We start from the raw sequence: 14993 nt of genomic DNA, 5'->3' as shown, positions 1-14993 counted from the left end.
TGCCATATATTTGTTTCTGTGATTCCTGTGTCTCATCTCCACCTTGCGTTATTTAAATCTAAGTTTTCAGCTCAAACTTAATGGACTCCAGAGGTGGTGGTTTCCTGTAACTCTTATGTAACCGACTTGCAGGTGGGGGAAGACCCTTGCTCTCAATTTGAATCATCACGAGCACTAGCTAAGCATATAACCCGTGGGGAACAGCATTTACTCCGTGCAACTGAAAATTCTGAAATAGACCAAGGCCTGGCGCCTTTGCTCTCAGTGGCTTCTGGCACAGAGGAGCATTCTGGAGGGTGTCGGCCGTCACCCGAAGAGCAAGCTTCCTGAGTCCACCAACGTCCAGCCACTCCCGGTATGTCCTTTTGAAGTACGTTAGACATTTCACTTAATCTTTTTTTTTTTTTTTCACTTAATCTTTTAAGCTTCTGTTGGCCAAAAAGGAAGGTATCAAAGATACCTTAATTGTAGAGCTGCGAGAAATGCAAAGCAGAATGACTAAGGCTTATCTACCCATGGAAACAGTCAAGATTTCCGTTCGCTAAAACCGTGTCCCAGTCTGTCTAAATGCCAGACTATTATTGAGATTCATTATGATGAAAATTCACCTGAGCTTTGATGATGTAGAAAAGTGACATCTTTACAGAATTGTGCCTAAGCCATCCAGGCATTTGAGGTCACCTCCCGGGTCACCAGGAGCAGTGCTAAAAACAGTCTTAATAGTGAGCGGTCCTGGTCGTGCTTCTGTCCCAGACTGCCCTCTGGCCCCAGGGAAGGCGGTTTTATTTATTTTTCAACAAACATTTTATTTTGCATAAAACAGTCCACTTCTAGATGAAAGTATACATTCTGTACTTGTAAAGAGAAAAAGGAAAGGTAATGAAAAGATAGCAAGGAAAAGAAAAACAAAAGCCTTGTCAAACATAATTTTTGATCAGAAGCTTTAGCAAAGTGATTTTGCTTCATTTTACCCCTTTGCACTAAATGCAGGAAGAGGTTTGGTGAAACAAGCCGCCCTGCCTCACTCCCTGTGAATAATTGGATCATGATGCTTGGGCACCGCTGATGGAAGAAAGGAACGTTTTAAAGAAATATGAGGTACCTGGTTCTCGGGGGCTGCCTGGTCAGTGAGAGTGATGTATAAGGGAGAGGTGAGCCCAGAGAGTGATGTATAAGGGAGAGGTGAGCCCAAACGTCTTGGAAAGGTGTTCATAGCTCATCCTTAACCTTCACTGTTCCGCAGGAGTAGTTTTCTTCTCATGTTTTCCCAGACTCCAGGCTGGGAGCTAGCTGGGGAGCTGGTTTGGTCCCTCTCTTCCCCTGCCCCCTCCTCTGCTGCCCTGGGCTCCATCCATCCCAGGTCAGAAGGTGTCTTGCTTATATTCCTGACACCTGCCGGCTCCTTCCTTGCTGTGACTCAGCTCGGCCTCCTGCTGTAAGATTATGTAATGCGTTTTCTCAACTCTAATTTCCTGGCTTCCGTTCCTCAGCCCTGCAGGCTATGAACTTGGCTTTTATTTGAACTTTCTCCCTGTGTGGCTGTGGATCTAAGAAATTAGCACTGGTTTCTTGTGAGAACGGAGCATAGGGCCTTGCCAAAGACATTTGTGTTCCCTGCAGCCTTTTAGCTTTGCTGTACCTTCTGTGGAGACGCTGCACAGCGAGCTGATTCCGGCTCTCATCTCACTGTTTAAGCCAGCTCAGGAGAGTCACAATCCAGAATTGAATTCAGATCATCTCTGCAATCTTAACCATAAATCCAGATGGTGCTTCTTGTGTTTTCCTGTTCCTGTTTAAGAAATACCTTGTCCTGAGAGGCTCCTAACACTTTAGTATCTCCTTGGGGCACACGTGGAAGCTGCAGGCATTCTAAGTCCACGCTCGATGGCATTCTGAGAGAATCAGTATGCCGGCCCAGTTCCTCCTCTTTATTCCTTTAAGAAAAAGATCAAGGAACTTCGCTGGCGGTCCAGTGGTTAAGACTCCACGCTTCTACTGCAAGGGGCACGGGTTTGATCCCTCGTCTGGGAACTAAACTCCTGCAAGCCATGCAGCCAAAAAAAAAAAAATCAAGCCCCACCTTTTTTTTTTTAACATCTTTATTGGAGTATAATGGCTTTACAATGGTGTGTTAGTTTCTGCTGTATAACAAAGGGAATCAGCTATACTTATACATATCAAGCCCCATCTTGAGAGTGCTGATCTGAGTTTTCTTTCTGGCTTTGCTCTTTGGCTCCGTGTCACCTTGGATAACTCACCAGAGGGGGAAGGTCACTTCTCAGAAGGTGAAGTTTGTGAAGGACTGACCGGACTCTTGTTAGAAGAAAAGCCCGTGGGTGGATTTCTCTAGGCAACACCTGACCTGACTGGGGCCCAGGAAGCAAGCGTTTGGGACGGGAAGGGAAGGGATTGACCTGGTTCTCCCCGAATCTCCCGCCACTCAGTCTGTTCCCCCTTGAGTTCACGACTCTGAGTTCCCGGGGTGCGCCCGGCAGTGACCGAGCCCAACACAGCCCTGCCCTCGCGGGACCTACCGTCCAGCAGGAGGACACATCCTGAACTGTCACAAGAGCCACCAAAAGGGAAGCTGAGGCCACTCGGGAGCCTGTGACAAAGAGATCTAACCTATCCCGGGCGTCAGAGGAGGCTTCCCTAAGGAGTGACATCTGGATGTGGAGACCCAAAAGAGGGGGGTGGGCGTTAGTTAGGTGGATTCTGGATTCTGGCCACACCCAGCTACCCTACCAGGCTCCGGGAGATGAGGGACGAGGTGTGGGTGGAGGCCCATGGAGCCCTTTTTATCATTAAAGTGAAGGTGACAGGATCAAAGCCACTTAAAGAACCAGAAAGTGTTGCCCTAATGCCCGCACTGGCCCTGGCCCTGGGAGCCGGCCTTCAGGGAGCCCGGCCAGCACTGGGGTTACCTGGGGACAGCAGCGGGGCTTGCGAGGATGTTTACTCAACTTACTAAATGTCCAGATGCGCGTTAGGCAGAGTTGTTACTTCCTGCCCCCGGGCCTTTGCTCATGCCTTCCTGTCTGCCCCCTCCTGCCCTCCCAGAACACACGCTACATACCTCCTTCTACCTTCAGAGTCCTGTTTATCTGAGGCTTGGGCTCTGGGGTCAGAGGACCTAGTTGAACCCTAGCGCCACCACTTGCCAGCTGTCTGACCCGGGGGAGATTACTTAACCTCTCTGTGCTTCACCTCCTCATGTGTCAGTAGGGATAGTAATAGCGCTACCTTGCGTGATGAAATGACGTCTGTGAAGTGCTTAGGATAACGCCTAGGGAAGTATTATCGGGTGTTAATATATAAGACCCTTCCTCTTTCAGGAAGTGTTCTGTAACGAAGACAACCCTCACAGCCCTGGGATCCTTACAGGATCCACGCTGCACTTGGGGTTCTTTTTGTTTCTCCTTAACATTTACTTGGTCAGTGCCCTTCGGCCAAACACTCGCAGAAGCAGCCCTGGAGCTAAACAAGCAGGGTTGTAGTGAGTGAGAGTCCAGACCAGGAGCGGTGGAGTGTCCCAGGAAGAGGGGCTTAGAAAGAGCTTATTGAGGGTTTGGGGGAACATCTAAGGAAATGGGGCTTTGCCCTAGATTGGAGGCTGCCAGGAAGCAGACAGGCAGGTCTACGATTAGGTCTTATCTGCAGGAGGGAGAGACAAGCCTGTGGTTGTAAAGAAGCAGCAGCCCTCGCTGTGGCTGAGGGACGGGTGTTTGGTGTTCTGTGGGTGGCACACTGACCTTATTTTCGTCTGTGCTTAGACAAAATTATGAGGTGGCCTTGCTGTGTCTCATTTGGTCATAGTCGCCTCGTAACCTTGCCCAAGGTTGGCATTCCGTGAGTTTATGAGCAATGGGAGAATAACATGGCAGTGCAGTTGCCAGGCGAGGTTCTGAGTGTCAGGAGCTGTTCTCTTTTTCTCTCTCAACCTATTAATTAACTATTTATTTGGACTAGTTTTCTTCTCCCAGGGAAATTGTAAGTGAATATATTCATTCATTCAACAAAGCACTAGCTGAGTATCTGTCTGGACTAGGTACCAGGCACTGTGTCAGGCAGGATACAATGGTGAAAACCCTGCCTTCCTTCAAGGAACTCAAAGTCAGGCATAAGGGGAGATTTAAAGACTGTCTGTGTCACTCCATTTTGCTAGTTGAAATGCCTTCTTCAACTTGCCCACCAAGAAATTCTCCATCCTGTCTGGAACTCCCAAACATCCAACCCCTGCACCCACGAGGCGGGGCTAGAAACTCAGCATGAAGTTTAGACCTGCCACCCCTCCCCGTACCTTGCACCCCTTGGACTGTGTCTGCCCAATAAAGATACCCAGACCAGGTGTTCTGCGTGTTCCCCACTGCACCCCTGTGCGGTCCACACTCAGGGCCGTGTAAGGGAACTCGACATCCTCACATCCCAACACTGGACTGGCTCCTCTCATAGTTTTCTCAGAAGGATATTTTAATTCAACAAACAGCTTAATGTTTTCTGAATGGCTTTGCTATGTAGGGCGATTCTGTCTGGGTGGAGGACCGACACCACGATGCTGGGGGTTCCTAATTAGACTGGCATCTGGGCAGTGAGATGCTGTTGAGGGTGGAGCAGCAGGGCACTAGAGGGCAGCATCTCACCCCAGAGCCCAAGCCGCAAAGTCAGGAGCTGAGCTCCTGTGACTAAGCCTCAGAGAACAGGGTGGAAGGTCCCTCCAGAAAGTACCTGGTCTCCTCTGCCACGAGGTGGCACCGTCCCTGGTCAAGTCCATCTGGGTCTGTGTTCATCCCTTCTGTAATAATTGCTGGGAAAAGCAGGCCCCTTTCCAACAGTAACCTCTTCAAATGTTTTAGAATCTGGCCTGTCGGAAAGCGCTTCCCAGATAACCTCTTTACGTACTATCATTGAATCCTATTTTCTTTCCTTTTCTCATATGAAATTTTATGTCATCCAGCAAATAATTTGGGGATACTTTCTGAGTCCATAAATACAAAGATACCCTTCAAACCTTCCATCTTCAGGCATCAAATAAACTCACAATCTCTAATCCTATAACTTCTCTCTTGCCTTACTCTCCACCTCCTTATCTCCCCATGAGGCTACCTCCGGGGATGCTCTGTGTCATCATTAAGTTATGGAGCCCCAGAGTTTCACCATCCTCCTTGGCACAGATAAGAGACTCACTTTCTTACAATTGTAAAGTCACCACCTCGGAACACTGCATATCTGTGCTCTTTACCAAATGTGTGTCCAAAAGTTGGGCCGTAAACTTAGCTTAAAATTGGAATCTATGGCATATCAACACACATTTCTGAAATACTTCTCTCAAAGTCCGAGGAATTGAACTTGGTACACTGCAGATTTTTTAAAGGTAAAATTTCATACCGTTCCTGTGAAACTGAGGTGGGGTCAGGTAGTAATTTGTCACTGCTGCGAGGACAGGAAAAGCTGACTCCCGAGGTCATGTGTCAGTCTCAGAGCTGGCCGAGATCCCAGCCACAGGCTTTGTGATCACGGGGCCAGCGATCCATCTTTTACTGTAACTTCGTTGTAATGTGGCTATAGTTGCCTGCTCTGGGCTCTGATATCCTCCATTTAAAAACTATATGTATTACAAGATCAACATTTAAAAAATATGTGTGTCCTGGGTTTAGCATTTTCTGTTTGCAGAGCGATGTGATGTAATGAAAAACATAAGTTTCAGAGTCAGACCACTGCGTGTTACAGACCCAGCTTAGCCACTTTCTAGCCACGTGGGCTGGGAGAAGTCGCCCAGCTTCTCTGAGCTGCTGTCCCCTTGTCTTTTAACGCTGCTGTGAGAATCACCCGAGACTGGGCTATGAAAGCGCTTGGTACAGTGTCTGATGCACACTGGCTGCTCCACGCTTAGATACAGTTTTATCCCTGGCTGAGCTCTTCCCAGAGGAGGGCATCTATCAGGCCAGGGTGAAGGCCCAGAAGCCTGGGAAAAGTGACAGTGGAGAGCTAGTGTCAGATCTCAGCACAGGCCTTCGTCTCTCAAGGAGCGTAAGAGCACAAGATGCAGGAGAGGAAAACCAGGCACGGACAGGCCAAGCGGCACGAATAAGAATCCATCTGTGACCTAGATTCCATCCCCCGGCTCCAGACAGCCTGGTGGGCTGGGGGCGGAGCAGGTTGTTGATAAGAGTTCCTTCCAGCCTGAGGACTCTCTGTTGAGAAGTCTTCATACATTTTCATCATCAACAATGACAATAGCACCTAATGCTTTGGCTCTTCCTAGATTACCATGGCCTGCGTTAAGAACCTGCCATCACCGACTGTCAAGTCCTCAGGGCCAGTTGTAATGTTTCTTCTCTTTTCTTCTGGCAGAATCTAGCTCATTGTCTTAAATATGCGCGTGTATATTCGTTGGCTTTACAGTGACCTGCGTTAACTTGAATCTCATCTTGGCTCTTCCCCAACCTTGGCAAGTCACTTCCTCCCCCTGGGCCTCAGCTCCACATCTGTAACATGAGGGGGTGGTCTAAGGCCCATTCTAGCTCTTGTCTTCTGTGATCCACAGCTCTCAGTCTCTGAGAGCCGCCAAAAATAAAAACAAGGTCACTTCTGCAAAGCAATTTATGTTCCCAGTTCTCCCAGTTTAGCATCAGACTTGGACCATAAAAAGGAGGGTAGACAGAACACTAAATAATAAGCAAAATGTACTAAAGGATGAAGTGGCAGAGATTGAGGGTATTTCAGTGGAGCCAGAGGTTTTTTTGTTTTTTGGTTTTTTTTTTTAATATTGGCTATATTACCAGTGCTGTACAATATGTCCTTGTAGCTCTTTTATTTTATTTTTATTTTTATTTATTTTTGCTGAACCGGGTCTTAGTCACGGCACGTGGGATCTTCGTTGTGGCATGCAGAATCTAGTTCCCTGACCAGGGATCAAACCCAGGCCCCCTGCACTGGGAGTGCAAAATCTTACCCACTGGACCACCAGGGAAGTCCCTAGCCAGAGGTGTTTGAGAGAAAGTGGACGCTCTTGCCAGGTGACCTTTGAGAGTCTGGTCCATCGTAATAAGAGGAATGATACCAACGGGGGTGTCCCCTGCTGCCATGCAGGTTAGATGACATCCACAGGCAGGGAGCATCCTCATAGGGAATCTAGATTTCGAGGAGTTCCCCCAGACGTCTGGGGCTGTGAAGCATAAGGTAACTGGCACAACTCTGGGTGCTAAGTCCCCACCTAGAGCAGAGGGAGTACAGTGGCTTCGCGGGAGCTGGCTGGCTGACTTCATGCCTTCGTCTTCTATGTGAGAAAGCAAATTGCAGGGGAATGACACGGGGGGTCATTCTGAATAAATTCTAACGCGTATGCAAAGTTAGATCGCTCAAAACGAAATGCTCTTAATCGCAATAACAATTTACACAGCACAGCTGTCTGGAATCTTTGCGGCTGAAACCTGCTAATCTAGGGAAAAGACTCAGGACTGAAAAACAGGCATTTGCCTTGTTTAGCATGTAGCCAGCTCCACAGGTACATTGTCCATTCACTTGTCAGCAGTGCAGGGTGCACTTTGGAGCCCAGGGAAGATGAAAGTCTGTTTACCGTTCGGACTAATATGACAGCGAAGAAGCTTCGAAAGTGTATGGCAATATGGGGCAATGGTTGTTACAATAGCATTTGGCGAACTTGAATAAAGTATTTTGGATGGAAATAATGAAACCAAATTCACCCACTCATTAGCCTCTAATTCACTCTCATTTCCTAGAGGAAAAAAAGGAACTAAGGAGTTTTGGTAATGTGAGGTTTCAGCTATTAAAACTACCAAATGAATTCTCGAAAGTAGAAACTGTTCATTGTTGCTTTAGTCGTTAAACATCACAACAGCGTCCTACCGTAGAGCGCAAAGAACTATATTCAATATCCTATGATAAACCATAATGGAAAAGAACATATAAAGAAAGAATGCATATGTATATATCACTGAATCACTTGGCTGTGCGGTAGTAATTAACACAACATAGTAAGTCACCTGTACTTCAATAAAAACATTTCTTAAAGAAACCACAAAACACTGATGACCATCCACTATGTGCCTGGGGATAGCCTTTCACGTACCAGGCCCAGTGCTAGAACTGACTTCAAAGATGAACAATGGATGGTCCTTGCCTTCCAGGAGCTCTTGGCCTCACAAAGAGACACACAGGTCAACAAATAAATGATAATTCCTTGTGATAAGTGTTGGTCAGAGAGACGAATTCACATGTCCTGGGAAATACAAAGGGGTCAGACGCACCTGGAGAGCAGGGTAGGTTTTAACCTAAGGGTAAGGCCACTTTCTACCTCGATCTTGAAGGAAAATACAGGTGACAGAGTGAAAAATGATAGTCCAATCCAGGCAGAAGTGAGCGTGGGTGAACACGCCGGCGGGGGGGGCTGTGTGTCCGAGGAGTGGCGAGCAGGCGTGGCCACCACGTGTGCTTGTTTGGGAAGCAGAGTGGGGCAGCTGAGTCAGCGGAGGCACGGCCAGGGGGGTGGCTCGGGCCAGGTTGGGATGGGCTTTGTGTTCTAAACCAAGAAGTTTGGATTTTGTCTGGGGAACTGACCAAAGTTTTTAGGAAGTTCAGGCACAGTCGGCAAGACTGGATAAGTAGAGACGTCGTTGGTGGAGATTAAGGATACGGAACACAGAGCATCACTGGAGAGCGTGGTGGACATTCACGTTTTATTTACCTGGTGCTGTTCCCATCTCCTGGGAACAGCAGACACACCTGGGCGCACCTGTTCTCTCCTGACCCAACTTGAATAAGTGAGCCTTAACAAGAGCTACCTTTTTAATTTAAAAATAATAAAAATATTTTAATACAAAAGGCATCTCCTTGGCTATAATGATTGTTCTCAGGGTGGGTACCAGATACAAGCTAGTTCAATCATATTGTCTTATTTTCTCCACTGTCCAGAGTGTTTGACCAACCGATGGGCATGTGACCTAATCTGACACCTTCCGTGATAATTCTGAATTTTGACTTGTCACTAAGGGTAAGGGCCTTTTTTTTCTGATGCTGAATCTGTCAAGTTCCAAACCTAGAGATGCTAATGGTTATGTCTCTAATATTTGGGAAAAGCTCATCTTCAGTAGGAAAAAAAAACAAACAAAACCTAACATATGGAGAGAAGTAGACGTGAGAGACGGAAGGAAGAAAGCTCTGGTGGCCTTCCAGCCTCTGGTGCCAGGCATCCCTGAAACTAGTTTCATCCCTGCCTGTCCTCCGGTTTGATTAACACGAGCCAATAAATTGCCCTCTTTGCCGTAGGTAGTTACTATTGGGTTTCTGACACTTGCAAACGAGAGTCCTGACTAATGCAGACAGGAAGATAATGAAGTCTGACCTTGATCCATTGCAGTTTAAAAGACTCTTCTCTGGGTGCTAATGGAGCTCAAGGGCAAGATCAGGACCAGGGATAGAGGTTTGGAGGTCATGTTTGGATTAGTAGCTGTCTGAGCCACGGAAGCAAATGAGCTCCCCCAAGGCGAGCGTAGGAAGTGACCGGCGGTGGGAAGTGACAGGCGGTGGGGAGGCATCGTGAAGAATGCCAGCATGCAAGGGCACAGGAGGACCAGCTGCCTCGCTCTCAGGCCTTTTCTGATTTCGCCCAGCTCTTCTGTTCTCATGGTCCTCCACGGGGAGAAGGCAATCTCTAAATCCACGAGGGGCCACCAGCGCGCTCGCTCTCTCACTTTTAACTGTTCTAGGGCCACATCTTTTGAAATCTGCCTCCTATAGCTTTTAGGCATCAGAGCAATTCTAATTCTTCTTCCCCCAAACGCTCTTCCTTATCTTTGAAATCTGTGATCTCATAGCTTCGGTCTTCTTCTTCAGGGTTAAGTCTCTCACGTCTTTCAGCCGATACTCATCTGACAGTGATTGGATTTTCCTGAACCCTTCGGGTCTTTTTCATGGATGGTGGTTCTGGTGGTTCTGTAGATGTCGCATTGTTGGTGTGCTCGTGACAGGAGGTGAGCTCGGGGTCTTTCTACTCCGGGTCTTAGCTGCTCTCTGAACTCTTCTAGATGCTTGTCCATGTGGCTTGGCAAGGGTGGTGTCTGGAGCAGATACTGTTTCCGATTTAATGTGCCCAGCACGGAGCACAGTGGAACTAATGTCTCCCTGACCTGAGCACCATGCTGGTTGAACAGTTGGGAAATACTGCCCTTGTGAACAACCAAAAGGTCCTAAGGCTTTCTTTTCTTCTAGAAATTGCTGGGAAGCCAGCCAGATAGAATCCATAGTGGTGATCGTGTTCGAGCCTAAGTAAAGGCCTTTACATTCTTCTCTGTGACATTATTTTTAATATAAAAAGATGATCATTGTAACATTATCTTTTAAGACCAAATACAAGCACACCTCATTTTACTGCACTTTGCAGATGTGTTTTTACAAATTGAAGGTTTGTGGCCACCCTGTGTTGAGCAAGTCTGTCAGCGCATTTTTCCAACCGCATTTGGCTCACTTCGTGTCTCTGTGTCACATTTTGGTAATTCTCACAATATTTTAGACTTTTTCATTGTTATTATATTTGTTATGGTGATCTTTGATGTTACTGTTGCAAAAAGGCTACAACTCACTGAAGGCTTACATAATGGTTAGCCTTTTTTAGCAATATAGTATTTTTTAATTAAAGTATATATATGGGTTTTTCTAGACATAATGCTATTGCACAGTTAATAGACGACTGTATTGGATAAATACAACCATTACATGCACTGAGAAGACAAAAAATTCACGTGACTCACTTTATGGAGATATTCACTTTATTGCTATGGTCTGGAACCAGGCCCACAGTTTCTCTGAGGTCTGCCTGTAATTAGAAACAACATACCTGGTCAAAATAGGAGAATGAAAAATATATTTCAGTACATACATAAGATGGAATATTGTGTGTCTGTGAAATGGTCTTTCTGAAGGAAGGATTTAGGAGATAGTAAATGGATTTAAAAAAACAAACTGCTAGTACCACCTCAAATTATTTAGGATAAAATTAAAATATAACATTGATTTCTCTCTTTATTCCTCATTTTGCCACTTGCCTCTCCCTAAGGAGGTGGCCATCTGGGTGGGGAGCAGACTTCCCTTGCCCCCTAAAACTGCAGTTGTAGAATGAACTTCTGTGGGTTTTAATAGCGATGACGTGGTCCCAGGGTGCATCCTAGTCTATTTATTGTCTTTGGGAGAAAATCACTAGCCACCTTGCCCCTGCCTACATCCAACAGCTTGTCCTTGGCCAAAGGCAATTGCACTGTCTTCCATGTCACTAAATTTGGCAGAAACTTGTTTGCGTGAAAATGAAGGAACGTGTCTGTGTCCTGTTACCTCTGTCAGTCCATGATGGGCAATTGTGTCTGGAGCTCTGGGGGAACTTCTTAACTGTCTCCAACCCCCTAAAGGGTTGTGATGCAAAAGATCGTGCCCAGATGCCCTCCATCCTCTCTGAGGACAGACCAGAGGGGCCAGGTTGAAACGACAGAACAAGATGTTTCCGGAGACATCAAAAAGAATTGTCTATCGTGGTTTGGTTTTATTTTATTTTATTTTAAAATTAATTTTTATTGGAGTATAGTTGATTTACAGTGCGGTATTAGTTTCTGCTGTACATCCGTCCACTCTTTTTTAGATTCTGTCCCCGCGTAGGCCATTACAGAGTGTTGAGTAGCGCTCCCTGTGCTCTACAGCAGGTCCTTATTCCTGTCCTGGTTTTAAAACGCAGAATTGGTGACAAGGGCAGCAGTGGAATTCCTTGCCTTGAGGATGTTTAAGGACAGGAAAGACAGGCAGCTGGACTGGGCAACCTCCTAGGGAAGGTGACGTAGCGAGGCCGCCCCTTCATGAATGACCCTCCAGGCAGACACGCGCTTGTCCTTAGAGCTGCTCTCATGGCTGATCACGAGGTGGGCTCGTGCCTCATCTCCCCCGCTGCCCCAGCCTCTAACAATGTTTGGGGCAAGGAGACTATCTGACGTAGCCCCTTGTACATAGGAGAGACTCAGGAAAGGTTTTGGAGGGAATGAATCAGTGCAGATGAAAAGTGTCTTCGGAATTCCCTAGTTCCTCACCTTTTTCACCTCTTCCTCCTTTCGGCCCAGTGCCCAGCTCAGGTGAGCTCCCAAATCTCTTCCAGCTCAGAAATTTTACTAGTCTGGGTTTGCTTGGGTTGTCACGACACGCTTTCACCTTTCTTGGCAAACACAGATCTCACAAGTCACACCTAAATGTGAATTTCCTAACAGAAATAATAGCTGCAGAATAATATACATTATTTCAGTGAATCCTCACAATGCTATGGACTGGCATCATGATCCCAATTTTACCAGTAAGCAAAGCTCAGAGAGACTGACACGTCCCAGGTTCAGTAACTAACAAGGATGTAAACTCACATCTGTCTGACTCCAAAGCCCGGCACTTAAACACAAGGCCAAGTGAGTTCTCTCACCCAGGAATATACAAAATTATCTATGGATATGGATATGGATACGTATACCTATATCTATACCTGTATCTATACATATACCTATATCTATATATCTATCAAGGAGGAAAAGCCCAAGAGACATTAGTCTCTTTGCTTAGTCTCCTGTGATGGGATAGCAAGTCCTGTTCACCAGGGTGAGGGAGACATAAGTTGCATCATATGAGGGACTAAATCCCCGCCTACACTGGAGACCAGTCCTGGTATCCGGCCGCCTGAGTCTAGCTGGCCCCAACCTGCTCTGCTCAGCCTATAAGGGGAGGCAGGTCCCCAGCTGTCTACCGGCATGGGGGTTACCGGGTGCCTTAGGGATGCTTGGTGCCCTGATACTTGAGTGTGTGTTACTGCCTGGCCAGCGTGGGCCTCAGCATTGTGTCCACCCGCAGGGCCAGTTTCCATCACCTCCGATCTGGCAGCTGAACCACGGGAAGCAGGATCTCTGTCAACAGCCCAATTTTATGGTTTATATTTCTCTCCTTCAGTTGATTTGTTCTCATTTTGGGTCACTAATCCCCTGCGGGGAACTGATGATCAGACTCAGGTCACAGAGGACCAAGGCTGTTATGGGTTTAACTGCTACATCAGAAATAGCTGGTACTGAAATCCGGTGCGTGTTACCTGCGGGCCTTGTGCATTGAGTTTTCCTGGCGAATTTCTTACTTTTTGACCAAATATGTTGGTCTTCTGAGACTCCTTTATAAGAAAGTTATAAATTCCCTCCTTGTCATTATGGTGTAATTCACCAGGAAAGTATGATTTAATTTGCACACAATTTTCTTGGATTGAATGAATCAGCCTAAAGCAATTGTCTCTTGAAGGTTTGTTATCCCATCACTGGAGAAGACGGTCTAATTAGCATTTTAGGGCAGGGACTGGCCCGTTCTAAGGTGAGGGCTGAAGGGGAAACACGGGTTTATTTTCAGTGGCACTGGCCTTGGTTTCCAAAACTTTCATCCTCTGTGCTGAAGCGAAGACAGGGTAGGGGGAGCTGGGACTTGGGGCCCCTACTTTGAAAGGGTAATGAGCTCTGGGAATACACCCACTAGGCTGTGTAATTCTCCGTGGGTGAGGCCTATTGCCATACACTTGTATCCAGACATGCGCAGTGCGGTGATTAGCAGTGTAGACGCTGAAGCCGGGCACCCTGGGTTCAAGTCCTGCTAGGGGCACTCGCAGGCCGTGTGGCCCCTCTGTGCTTCAGCTGCCCCGTCAGTAAAGCATCGCCTGTCTCCCAGGGCTGCTGTGACAGCTCGAGGGGTCAGTACACCTCAGTGTTACTAAACACAGCCTGGACTGTAGCAAGTACTTTACATCTAACACGGTGCCCAGTGCCTCCTGGGCTCACCCATGTCTGCGAATGAATAGAGCAGCCTTCCATGGCTCACCTGTCCTAATTCCCAAGGATAAGCGGTATCCTTACCCCTGGATCAGAAAGGTAGGGACACATCTCTAGAAAGAAAAAACTGACTAGTGGGAATGACTGACCGGGAGGAGAGTGAAATCTCTTTGTGGTTCTCGTAACAATCCTGACTCTCCCGGGTCCGGGAGTCCGGGCTGTAGTCCTGCGTATTTACCAGGAGCTGGAGGTGGGGGAGGGAAGGGGCTCGTGAGTTCTTCAAACCAGAGAAAGGACGATCCTCTGCTCTGAACGTGCGCGGGTCCACGCTGGCTACAGCCGCCGCCGTCCGCCAGAGGGCGCCTGGGGTTGACGTCCCATAGACAGTAACCGCGCCTACCCCTCCAGAGGGTCTCAGCTGAGTTTCTCAAGGACTGTCCTTGGTCTCTCTTGAATTTTTACCGCCTGGAGCCTTGACACTATCAGCTCCCCCTCCCACCCTTCTTCATCCTCTTTCCTGTGACCCCGAGCCTCTGGTTAAGGACTATGCCCTGTATCGCTTCACAGCATTTAGAGATCACGGTGAACGCGATTCTGTGATCCCTCGGAGTAGATTGCCCGGTGGCCTTCTAAGCATTATCGCTGTGGCAGATCGTCTCGCCGTCAGCCTGTCTTTAACATGTGTGTTTGCATGCACGTACGCATGTGCACATATACCCACTTGTATGTAATTTATAAGTGAGTATACGTACATGCACTTGAAGAATATGGTGTTTGTACTCCTATTCCCTTAAGATGCCTTGCTTCTCCTACTGCTTGAGGTTAATGGCTTTCTGTGTTCCTTCTACCTTGCCAAGATTGCAATCTCCAGAACACTTACCTTGCTACCGGACCAAACTTGGGTCCCCTTCCTTGCTCACGGGCAGTAAAGCCGTTCTACTGACCCTGGCTTGTAGGGAAGGAAAGGGCAGGATTTATTGCAGGTGCCAAGCAAGGAGTCCGGGACAGCTAGTACTCCAAACACCCGAACTCCCCCATGGGTTTCAGGAAAGGATTTTTAAAGGCCAGGTGAGGGAGAGGAGTCCCAGAGTATGTGATCAACTTGTGCACAGTTCTCCAACTGGCTGATGGTGAGGTACCAGGGCAGTGTCCCAGGGGTTC

At 47.4% G+C, this 14993-nt stretch overlaps 1 protein-coding gene across 6 annotated transcripts in view; it reads left to right on the top strand.

Annotated features, from left to right (window-relative positions):
* The window catches only part of CRACR2A (calcium release activated channel regulator 2A), a 163549-nt gene that overhangs the window by 665 nt on the left and 147891 nt on the right, over nucleotides 1-14993 (top strand). For all 6 annotated transcript variants that reach the window (XR_016394848.1, XR_002645097.2, XM_022577328.2 and 3 more), the window contains exons 2-3: nucleotides 133-355; nucleotides 991-1098. The gene's annotated coding sequence lies outside the window, so the exon portion shown is untranslated. The remainder of the gene's footprint in view (nucleotides 1-132; nucleotides 356-990; nucleotides 1099-14993) is intronic.

The sequence above is a fragment of the Delphinapterus leucas genome, chromosome 11 (genome assembly GCF_059928025.1).
Source record: "Delphinapterus leucas isolate spDelLeu-1000000601 "Yukka" chromosome 11, BTC_Dleu_Yukka2, whole genome shotgun sequence".
NCBI lineage: Eukaryota > Metazoa > Chordata > Mammalia > Artiodactyla > Monodontidae > Delphinapterus > Delphinapterus leucas.
This window is presented reverse-complemented; position numbering and strand designations above follow the sequence as displayed.